We start from the raw sequence: 10970 nt of genomic DNA, 5'->3' as shown, positions 1-10970 counted from the left end.
CTTTTTAATATGCTGTCTAGGTTGGTCATAACTTTCCTTCCAAGGAATAAGCGTCTTTTAATTTCATGGCTGCAATCACCATCTGCAGTGATTTTGGAGCCCAGAAAAATAAACACTTGATTAAAATAGAAAAAAACTAAAATATTTAATATTCTTTTACAAATTATAAATGAAATTTGTCAAAATCACACAGGTTTAACAAGTAAGTATCTTTGTTTAGTTATTACATTACAGTGTTTATATAATTGAGCAAGCAAGTATAAAATGACTCATTTGAAAATTTTCAGTACTTCTTCACTTTTCTACAAAAGCAAGTCTCTCTGCCACTTTCTGTATTCTTTAAATTTATCCATTTAGAAACCTATCTGCAATGAACAAGTCTTCAGTCTTTTCATTCTGGTACATGTACCATAGGCAGGTTGTTTTTTATTTCTGTCTGGCAACTGTTGGGACTTAAGTCTCTAAAGCTTCAGCTTTTATATTTTTACGTTATAAGAACATGGTTAATTAGAGCTCTAGTTCTGTATTTTCCCCTGTGGATGCACAACAGCTTTAGCAAGGGTTGAGCTTTTAACACTTCCTTCTTTTCACAAAATTGATCACTGTCAGAAATTTATCAGAATTTATTTTAGTACTATGCTTTATGGATACAAAAAATCTGCATTCTCCTCCCATGAAAAGAGATGCTTAATGAAATTTAAAAAAATTTTTCCACTAACGATTTTCATCTCTTTCTCATTGCTGATCCAGTTTCTTCCATTTTTAAAGATTGCCTTCATTTCTCATTTATAGATATGACAATCTTACATATTGCTTTATTCATTAGTCATGGTCTGAGACCTTTTCCTCAAGGACATGTCAGTCACCCTTATTTCAATAACACACAATTTCAATTGTGTGTGTGTGTGTGGCTTCAGAATAATTTTCCTTTCTTCTAAGTTATGACTAGCCTAATAGTTAAATGAACATAAGACAGAGTAATAGGAGAAAAACAAATTTACTTTTCTACATATGGAAGTCCCCTAAAAAAATGATGAGATTCAAAGTGACCAAAACAGAAAGCTTTTACTCATTTTAGGCAAGAAAGTGGTAATTTGTGAGGGATTGATGAGACAAAGGTGTTTAGGCTTAGGACAGTAATTAGTAAGCATCTGGTCCCACCACTTCATGAGAAATAGATGGGGCAAAAATGGAAACAGTGGCAGAGTTTATTTTCTTAGGCTCCAAGATCAGTGTGGACAGTGACTAAAGTATGAAATTAAAATATGCTTGCTTCTTGGAAGAAAAGCTATGACAAACCTAGAAAGTGAAAGAAAAGTGAAGTCACTCAGTCATGTCTGACTCTGTGTGACCCCATGGACTGTAGCCAACCAGGCTCCTCTGTCCATGGGATTTTCCAGGCAAGAGTACTACAGTGGGTTGCCATTTCCTTCTTCAGGGGATCTTCCCAACCCAGGAATCAAACCCAGGTTTCCCTCCCAGTAGACAGACGCTCTAGACAGCATGTTAAAAAGCAGAGACTTCACTTTGTCGACAAAGGTCTGTACAGTCAAAGCTGTAGTTTTTCCAGGAGCCACGTATGGATGTGACAGCTGGACTATAAAGAAGGTTGAGTACCAAACTGGTGCTTTAGAAATGTGGTGCTGAAGAAGACTCTTGAGAGTTCCTTGGATAGCAAGGAGATTAAACCAGTCAATCCTAAAGGAAATCAACCTTGAATATTCACTGGAAGGACTGATGTCAAAGCTGAAGCTCCAATACTTTGGCCACCTGATGTGAAGAGCCAACTCACTGTAAAAAAAAAAGCCTGATGCTGGGAAAGATTGAGGGCAGGAGAAGTGGATGACAGAGGATGAGATGGTTGCATGGCATCACCGACTCTATGGACATAAGTTTGAACAAACTCAGGGAGATGATGAAGGACAGGGTTGCCTGGCGTGCTTCAGTCCATGGGGTCGCAAGGAATTGGACAGGACTGAGAGACTGAACAACAGCAGCAACAAGCAATCAATAAAGAAGTAACAAAGTTTGGTCACGCAGCCTTCTTGGCCCATAAATTCCCTGTTTCTTGTGACATAATTGCCTTCTACCCTCTGGTACAGGGAGGGGAACTTTCACATGAGAGATTTATTTCCTGCTTTCAGGGCTACAAAGGAGAATCAGAGTGTCCTTTTCCCATTGCTCTTTCTTAAGTAACTTTAATTCAAAGTATTAATATGCCAAAGCAGCGTATTTTGGGGTGATATAGTCTGCTCTCCTTCAATGGCATAATATCTATCACACATCGTTCTCTCTTTGTTGAATCTCCTATTCTGTTTATATACAGATAAATCTCATTTAATCATGCTTCATTTTATTGTTTTGCAGTTAGTTGTATTTTTATTTACTTTTTTTTTTAACAAGCTGAAGGTTTGTGGTCACTCTGCATCAACCAAGTCTGTCAGCACACGTTTTCCAACAGAATTTATTCACTTCATATCTCCATGTCACATGTTGATAATTCTCACAATTTTCAAACTGTCTCATCATTAATCTGTTCTGTTGATCTGTGATCAGTGATTTTTGATGTTACTATTACAGCTCATTGAAAACTCAGATGATGATTAGCATTCCTTTTTTTCAAAATGATCAAGTACTTTTAAATTATGGTATTTGCATTTTTTTTAGACATAAAGCAACTGAACATTTAATAGACTATGATATTATGTGAATGTACCTTTAACATACACTGGAAAACCAAGGATTTCTTTTGACTCTTTTTACTGTGATATTCACTTTATTGTGGTAGGCTGGAACTCAACCCACAGTATCTCCAAGGTCTGTCTGTAGGTGTACATTCCTACAATCCATAAGAAGATTTCCATAAGTAATTGCTCCATGAATGTGTGTTTTTAAATATTTTCCTGTGGCTATTCTGGTGAATGTTCTTTATCTCTGGTGATATAAGGCTGACAGATGTTCAACAACAACTAAGAATAAACAGCATTTGAAAGTTTTTTCTACTAATACATTTCATATGAACAAAGATAATATTTAATTAAAAGCATGTGTTGGGATACTTCTATCAAAAAAAAAAAAAAAAACAAGCTAATGTCCATTTGTTTCTAAAATATCCTTTGTGTGTTACTCATAGAAACAGACAGAATGATGGTTACCAGGAGATGAGGGTGGGGGATTGTACATAATTGCATTGTAAGAGAAATTAGTTCTTTATCTCATGTACAGCATTGGGATTAAAGCTACAATACTGTTATATATTTTAAAGTTACTAGGATACTAGATCATAATGATCCCTCAACAAAAATAAACAATTATATGACTGATGCAGGTGTTAGCTAAAGGTATAATGATAATCCTGTTCTAATACATAGATTACTAAATAAATACTGTACTACACAATTTCATGAAGCAAAGGCAATAACTAAAATATTGTCCCTGAAGTTGTGCAGCATAGCAGCCTTAGGGGATATGCTCTTTATTTTTTGTGTTCAGCATGATAATTTATAATATATGAATCATTTCAGGATGCTGACAAGCATAAATTCTATGTATTCATTAAATTCTTCTCCTGAATGTAACAGAAAGTCTTCTTACTGTGAGTTTTGCTTATCACAATTAATTTATTTCTTTACCACAGAAAAGGTAAATGCAAAAATTTTGTGCATGGAAAGTAATTTATGAAGATAAATATAAGCCAGTATATGTTTACAAATGCTCCAGGGAATTTTTTCCTCTGAAACCTCACTGAGAACTAGATAGAGACCTAGGTTTATTTTTAGGGTCCTATAAACCTAGAACCCACTGTAGACTAAAATCATTAAAATAAAATATTCTTGATATGTGATAAAGAGTACCTGAATGATATATTAATTGTTACCTTATTGGAATTATTAGAGTGATGATGTGTATATAAATATACTTAACTTACATTACAGGAGATATTGCTGAGGCCAAGCCCAAGCAAAGTAATTATAATAATTTGCTACATACTAAACTGAAGGTGTTTGTGTCACTCAAGAGCTTTACTACCATTATCTAGTTACATATTTGAAGGTTGGAGTTTGTCCTTGTTCACTTCATTATGATTCCTTTGCAAAATCACTTTTTCCATCAGACACTTCTCTATTTCCTGGGATATAAAATCTCTTAGGATCTCACTCCATTGAGATAGGATTTAAATTTAGCTTCCTAAACATGGCCATCTCTGCAGACCATTTAGTATAACTTCCTGCCATTATGAGGGAATGAGCTGTTGTGGCTACATTATTATTAAAAATTAGATAATTAGCTTAACAAAGGGTTTTACATTTAATTGAAGTTGACTTTCTTACATTACAGAAGAAAATCACGTAGTTAAAACTTAATACATCAGAGACAAGCAATTGAGAAAGAAATATCTACATGATTCCCTTATGCCACTATGCCTCTATTTGTAATACTCTATAGGCAACAGTTTATTTATTAATATAAACATTTGCCTTTAGAAAATAATTGTGTGCCACTGAGTCATGGGCCAATGCGTGTAAGTTCAGTGTACCAAGGAGGGTACCAAGAGGGGTACCAAGGAGTACAAGATTCATTAAATCTCTTTGTTGCTGGGAAAAGTATTAGAAGTACACATGGGTTAAAAAGGGGGTTAAATAAGACATTTTTGCATTACTGAATAATCTATGAAGGTTGCAGTATTTATTTCACAAAAATATACTGCACTATTATGTATATAAAGAATTTCTAGGGATACAAATTTATAATAATAATTCCAAAGTTTCTGGTAATGGGAAACAGGCTTTACTTTTGCAAAATGTTTTTGATGTGCAATGAACAAATTTGTTCAGTCACTCAGTCGTGTCCGACTCTTTGTGACCCCATGGACTACAGCATGCCAGGCTTCCTAGTCCATCACCAATTCCTGGAGCTTGCTTAAACTCATGCTATATAGAGAACACTTAAACAATAACTATATAGATAAACATTTTTCCAAAATGTTACCTGTATAGCTAGGTAAGTAAGACCAAGAAGTAACAATTTCTACAATTAACAAAACCTTCTATAAACACTCTCCTAAATGGCTAATCTCTTACCTCCAAAGAGTAGATACTTTCTTGACTTTTACTGTGACAGATCAGTTTTGTATTTTTTTGAACCAGACATAATTAGATGTCTATAGCATGCACTATTTTGTTCAATTACATGCAATCCATCCCTGCTGTTGCATGCAGTTTCAGTACATTCATTGTCATTGAAATATCTTAATTCTTTGTGCATATGCATCATTTATTTATCTACTTTAATGTTGATGAACAATCATATTTGCCACCAATTGGTAAGTGAGTATACTATGAAAATCATATGAATTAAATATATAGAAAGTGAATTAAATGGTTAGAATTGGAATTATATCATGCAAGACAAAATATTTTGATGCTAGCTTTCCCTTTCTATGGAAAATCAAGCCAGAAATCTCTTACAAGTCCTTATCTCAAGCCCCTATTTGAATTACAAATTCTGTGGGGTATTCACATTAAATGACTGTTTATCCTCCACATTCTATTTAGGGCCAGGGGCCTCACACATTGTACAAGCCAATCAATTTAAGACACCGTTTATTGAGATTAAAATTCTTCATTTAATATGCAACATTTTATTTTCTTCAGTTCACTCATTAGCCTTAGATTTGCTCATAAGAGCTAAATGCAGATGAAATCTGATTTTAGACACATTAGCATTTTTTATAGGAGAGTAATGTGCTAATTGTATAATCTTTATACTTCTCAGATTGACACCCATCTTTGTGTCAGGCTTCATTCTGAATCAATCTCACTTCTGCCATGCTGCTGTTCAATATATTATCTAGAAGATAGATAAACATTTCAGGAGAAGGAAATGGCAACTTCTCCAGTACTCTTGCCTGGAAAATCCCATGGACAGAGGAGCCTGGTAGGCTACAGTCCATGGGGTCACGAAGAGTCAGACACAACTGAGTGACTTCACTTTCACATTTCACTTTCATGCATTGGAAAAGGAAATGGCAACCCACTCCAGAATTCTTGCCTGGAGAATCCCAGGGATGGAGGAGCCTAGTGGGCTATGGGGTCGCACAGAGTCGGACATGACTGAAGTGACTTAGCAGCAGCAGCAGCAGATAAACATTTCAAAAGGTAATAACATTCAAAAGAACTGAGAAAATATTATAAATAAAAGAAACACTCCCTCATTTTTCTATACCTCAACACATCCCCCTACCTGTCTCAGAATCCTAGAAAGCTATTACTCTGGAGTCTCATTCTCCTACTTGGGCTTTAGCAAAACCAATACAATATTGTAAAGTAAAATAAATAAAACTGAAAAAAAATAGTAAATAAAATGTTTTCACTCAAAGGCATCTTATGAAGGCACTTGGATAGACTTAGTTACCAAATTATTTTTGGCTTATTTTATTGTAGCAAACACTCAAGAATGCACTTGATTCTTACAGGGTCCTTCAAATGAATGCTAATGTCTCTTTTTACTAAATAAGCCACTTTCAGCAATTCAATCACCAGCAAACTATAATAGAGCTATGTGAAAGTTTTCAAATATCTTCTAACCAGAGAAGAGTTCTTTGGCTTAATTATTTTAAAAAAAAATCATCTGTATGTCTTTACATACAGCAACTTTCCATTACTTTTAGTATTCACAACCAGTTTATGTACTTAGATATAAGGTGTGTGTATTTGTGTGTGAGTTTGTGCTCAGTTGTGTCTGACTCTTTGTGACCCCCTAGGCTGTAGCCTGCCAGTTCCTCTGTCCATGGAATTATCCAAGTAGGAATACTGGATTGGATTCCCTTTCCCTTCTCCAGGGGATCCTCCTGACTCAGGGATCAAACCTGCACTTCCTGCATCTCCTGCATTGGCAGGTATATTCTTCACAACTGTGCCATCTGGGAAGCAGATATAAAGTACAAAACATGTGTTTAAGGCACATGAATTTAAAGCTATCAGTAATTTTTTTTTGCTTTATTATGAATAAATTTTCAATAAAATTAACTTCTTTCTCCTTTTCTCTCTCTCTCTCATTTGTTCATTTACCCACTTGCTATATATCTCCTGGATAACAGTCCTTAAAATCAGGATGTTCATAATCCCACATTGAAGGAAATGATTTAGAAAACAGATACAACAATGATCTGAAGCACAGGCTGGTGTGCGAATCAAGCTCAGAGCTTGCAGGAGAGACGGAAAATCCCTGGAGGAGGTAACTGGGTTGTAAACTGCAGCACTCCAACCCAGACGCACTGAGTTTCCTTAAATGACACAGTCTTGTCCACCTTACAGTCACTCTAACTGTCCAACCATCTGCACAAAATGCTTTCTCTGCTGACTTGCATCTCTCAGTTATACTTCCTACTTATGTCTTAGATACCAAACTAGTTGTGTTCATTTTCAGGAAGCAATTTTTAACTTTTTGCACTACATTTGAACAATATGCTTTGGGTTTATGTTGTCCAGTCTTTTTACACTATGGTGCAAATATAGTTAATTATAAATAACATCAATAATTATCTAACACCTATCACTTCCGTTAGAAAAGATTAATTTTTGTAAAAACTGCTAGATTTACTGCTAGAGGAAACAAAAACTTGGCAAACTAACAGTTCAGAACTTTTCCACAAATAGGGAGTCTTAAATATAAGTTCAAGACATAAAATGGAAGCATAGAGTATATAGGAAACAACACATTTTGGAATGACTTGAACATAATTAAAAAATACTTGTCGATTAAACCAAATGAATCAGAACAATTTTGATTTAAACCATAGTGTAAGAGTGGGAGAAAAACATATACCTACAACTTTACAATGGAACCACTTTCTATTTTTAAGTTTCTTCAGAGCCTCTTTCACATCCCTGTTTCTTAAGCTATAAATCAGGGGGTTTAATATGGGAATCACAAGGGTATAAAACAAGGAGGTCATATTGTCTTCGTCAAGAGAGTAGGATGAACTTGCCTGGAAACACACGAAGAGTAGAGTTCCCTGGGAAATTGCCACAGCAGTTAGGTGGGAGGTGCAGGTCGAGAAAGCCTTGAACCTCCCTTCAGCAGAGTGGATCTTTATCACTGCTAGGATGATGTAACAGTAAGACAGAAAAAGACCTGACAGCGTAATCAGTTCAATGAAGCCAAAAATTATAAATATCACTACCTCATTGACCTGTGCATGTGAGCAAGATAGAGAAGGTAGAGGAGGAACATCACAGAAGAAATGATTAATCTCATTTGACTCACAGAAATGGACATGGAATATTAATATGTATACCTGTGGTGGATTCATTTTGATATATGGCAAAACCAACACAATATTGTAAAGTTAAAAAATAAAAGAAAAAAAGTTAATATTGCATTAATTAAAGCATCCACAATGCTGATCATGTAAATCGCAACCACGAGCAGGGAGCACACCCTGCTGGACATGCTGACCGCATAGAGCAAGGGGCTGCTGACGGCCTTGTACCGGTCATAGGCCATCACTGCCAGCAGGAGACACTCAGAATCTACAATGGTATAGGAGATCAATGACTGCAGAGCACAGCCATAAAAGGGGATTGATTTGTTCTTGGCAAAGAGGTCTCTCAACATCTTGGGTCCAAATGCTGTGGAATAGCAGAGGTCACTGAAGGAGAGGTGACCGAGGAAAAAGTACATTGGAATGTGAAGATGGGAGTCCATTTTTATTAAAATGATCACCCCAAGATTTGCAACAAGAATAATGAGATAAACAACCAGAAAAGTGGTGTCACTTTGATTCTAGGGTCATTACTATTTCCCAAGAGAATAAATTCATTCAAGGAAGAGCAATTTTCTCCATCCATTCATCTTTATTCTAAAAGGCTCCAGAAATCATAAAAAAAAAAAGAGTGAGATCAAAGGTTTAACTTTTCTTGACATTTGGAAAAAAGAAAAGATTTATTACACTGCATTATATTTTTATATCCTTTATCCTCATAGCATAGCTTAGAGATGTCTCATTGTATGTTGTTGAAAAAAAATGAAGTGTCTAGGATAGTATTTTGACAGTTTGATCCATAATTTGGATGTCATCTGTGAGGTATGTGAATTGTGTGAAACTTCATTGCTTTATCTCATCAGTCAATCATGAGATTAGAGATCACTACAGGTTAATATGATATGAAAGCAACACCCAAATTAAAGAGACAAAACTGGAATATACAACCTTGTATTTATAAGATAAATATCCAGTTGAGCATAAAAGTGGTTATACTTCTTGAGTTATTTAAGAATCATATGCCAGAAACCAACACAACATTGTACAGCAATTATCTTCCAATGAAAAATAAAACTTAAAAAGGAATCATAATTTGCTGAAGATTGTGTATTAAACTCGCACAATGAGCATATCTTGGAATTTAAAATGAACAATATGATATTACTATTCTTGGTATCAGATCAGATCAGTCACTCAGTCATGTCCGACTCTTTGCAACCCCATGAATCACAGCACAACAGGCCTCCCTGTCCATCACCAACTCCCGGAATTCACTCAGACTCACGTCCATCAAGTCCGTGATGCCATCCAGCCATCTCATCCTCTGTCGTCCCCTTCTCCTCCTGCTCCCAATCCATTCCAGCATCAGAGTCTTTTCCAATGAGTCAACTCTTTGCATGAGGTGGCCAAAATACTAGAGTTTCAGCTTTAGCATCATTCCTTCCAAAGAAATCCCAGGGCTGATCTCCTTCAGAATGGACTGGTTGGATCTCCTTGCAGTCCAAGGGACTCTCAAGAGTCTTCTCCAACACCACAGTTCAAAAGCATCAATTCTTCAGCACTCAGTCTTCTTCACAATCCAACTCTCACATCCATACATGACCACAGGAAAAACCATAGCCTTGACTGGACGAACCTTTGTTGGCAAAGTAATGTCTCTGCTTTTGAATATGCTATCTAGGTTGGTCATAACTTTCCTTCCAAGGAGTAAGCATCTTTTAATTTCATGGCTGCAGTCACCATCTGTAGTGATTTTGGAGCCCAGAAAAATAAAGTCAGCCACTGTTTCCACTGTTTCCCCATCTATTTGCCATGAAGTGATGGGACAGGATGCCATGATCTTTGTTTTCTGAATGTTGAGCTTTAAGCCAACTTTTTCACTCTCCACTTTCACTTTCATCAAGAGGCTTTTGAGTTCCTCTTCACTTTCTGCCATAAGGGTGGTGTCATCTGCATATCTGAGGTTATTGATATTTCTCCCAGCAATCTTGATTCCAACTTGTGTTTCTCCCAGTCCAGCGTTTCTCATGGTGTACTCTGCATATAAGTTAAATAAACAGGGTGACAATATACAGCCTTGACGAACTCCTTTTCCTATTTGGAACCAGTCTGTTGTTCCATGTCCAGTTCTAACTGTTGCTTCCTGATCTGCATACAAATTTCTCAAGAGGCAGGTCAGGTGTTCTGGTATTCCCATCTCTTTCAGAATTTTCCAAAGGCAGAGGAACCAGAGATCAAATTGCCAACATCTGCTGGATCATGGAAAAAGCAAGAGAGTTCCAGAATAACATCTATTTCTGCTTTATTGACTACGCAAACACCTTTCACTGTGTGGATCACAATAAACTGTGGAAAATTCTGAAAGAGATGGGAATACCAGACCACCTGACCTGCCTCTTGAGAAACCTGTATGCAGGTCAGGAAGCAACAGTTAGAACTGGACATGGAACAACAGACTGGTTCCAAATAGGAAAAGGAGTACGTCAAGGCTCTATATTGTCACCCTGCTTATTTAACTTATGTACAGAGTACATCATGAGAAACGGTGGGCTGGAGGAAGCACAAGCTAGAATCAAGACTGCTCGGAGAAATATCAATAACCTCAGATATGCAGAGGACACCAGCCTTATGGCAGAAAGTGAAGAAGAACTAAAGAGCCTCTTGATGAAAGTGAAAGAGGAGAGAGGAAAAGTTGGCTTAAAGC

General features: G+C 36.3%; 1 pseudogene; it reads right to left on the bottom strand.

Annotated features, from left to right (window-relative positions):
- Positions 1 to 7827: 7827 nt before the first annotated feature.
- LOC147377141 (olfactory receptor-like protein OLF2) lies at positions 7828 to 8852 on the bottom strand (annotated as a pseudogene).
- Positions 8853 to 10970: the final 2118 nt, after the last annotated feature.

The sequence above is a fragment of the Bos grunniens genome, chromosome 3 (assembly GCF_055505025.1).
Source record: "Bos grunniens cultivar Pamir isolate PY7600 chromosome 3, Bosgru_T2T1.0, whole genome shotgun sequence".
Lineage (NCBI taxonomy): Eukaryota > Metazoa > Chordata > Mammalia > Artiodactyla > Bovidae > Bos > Bos grunniens.
The sequence above is the reverse complement of the archived record's forward strand: the minus strand, read 5'-3'. Positions and strand labels throughout refer to the sequence as shown.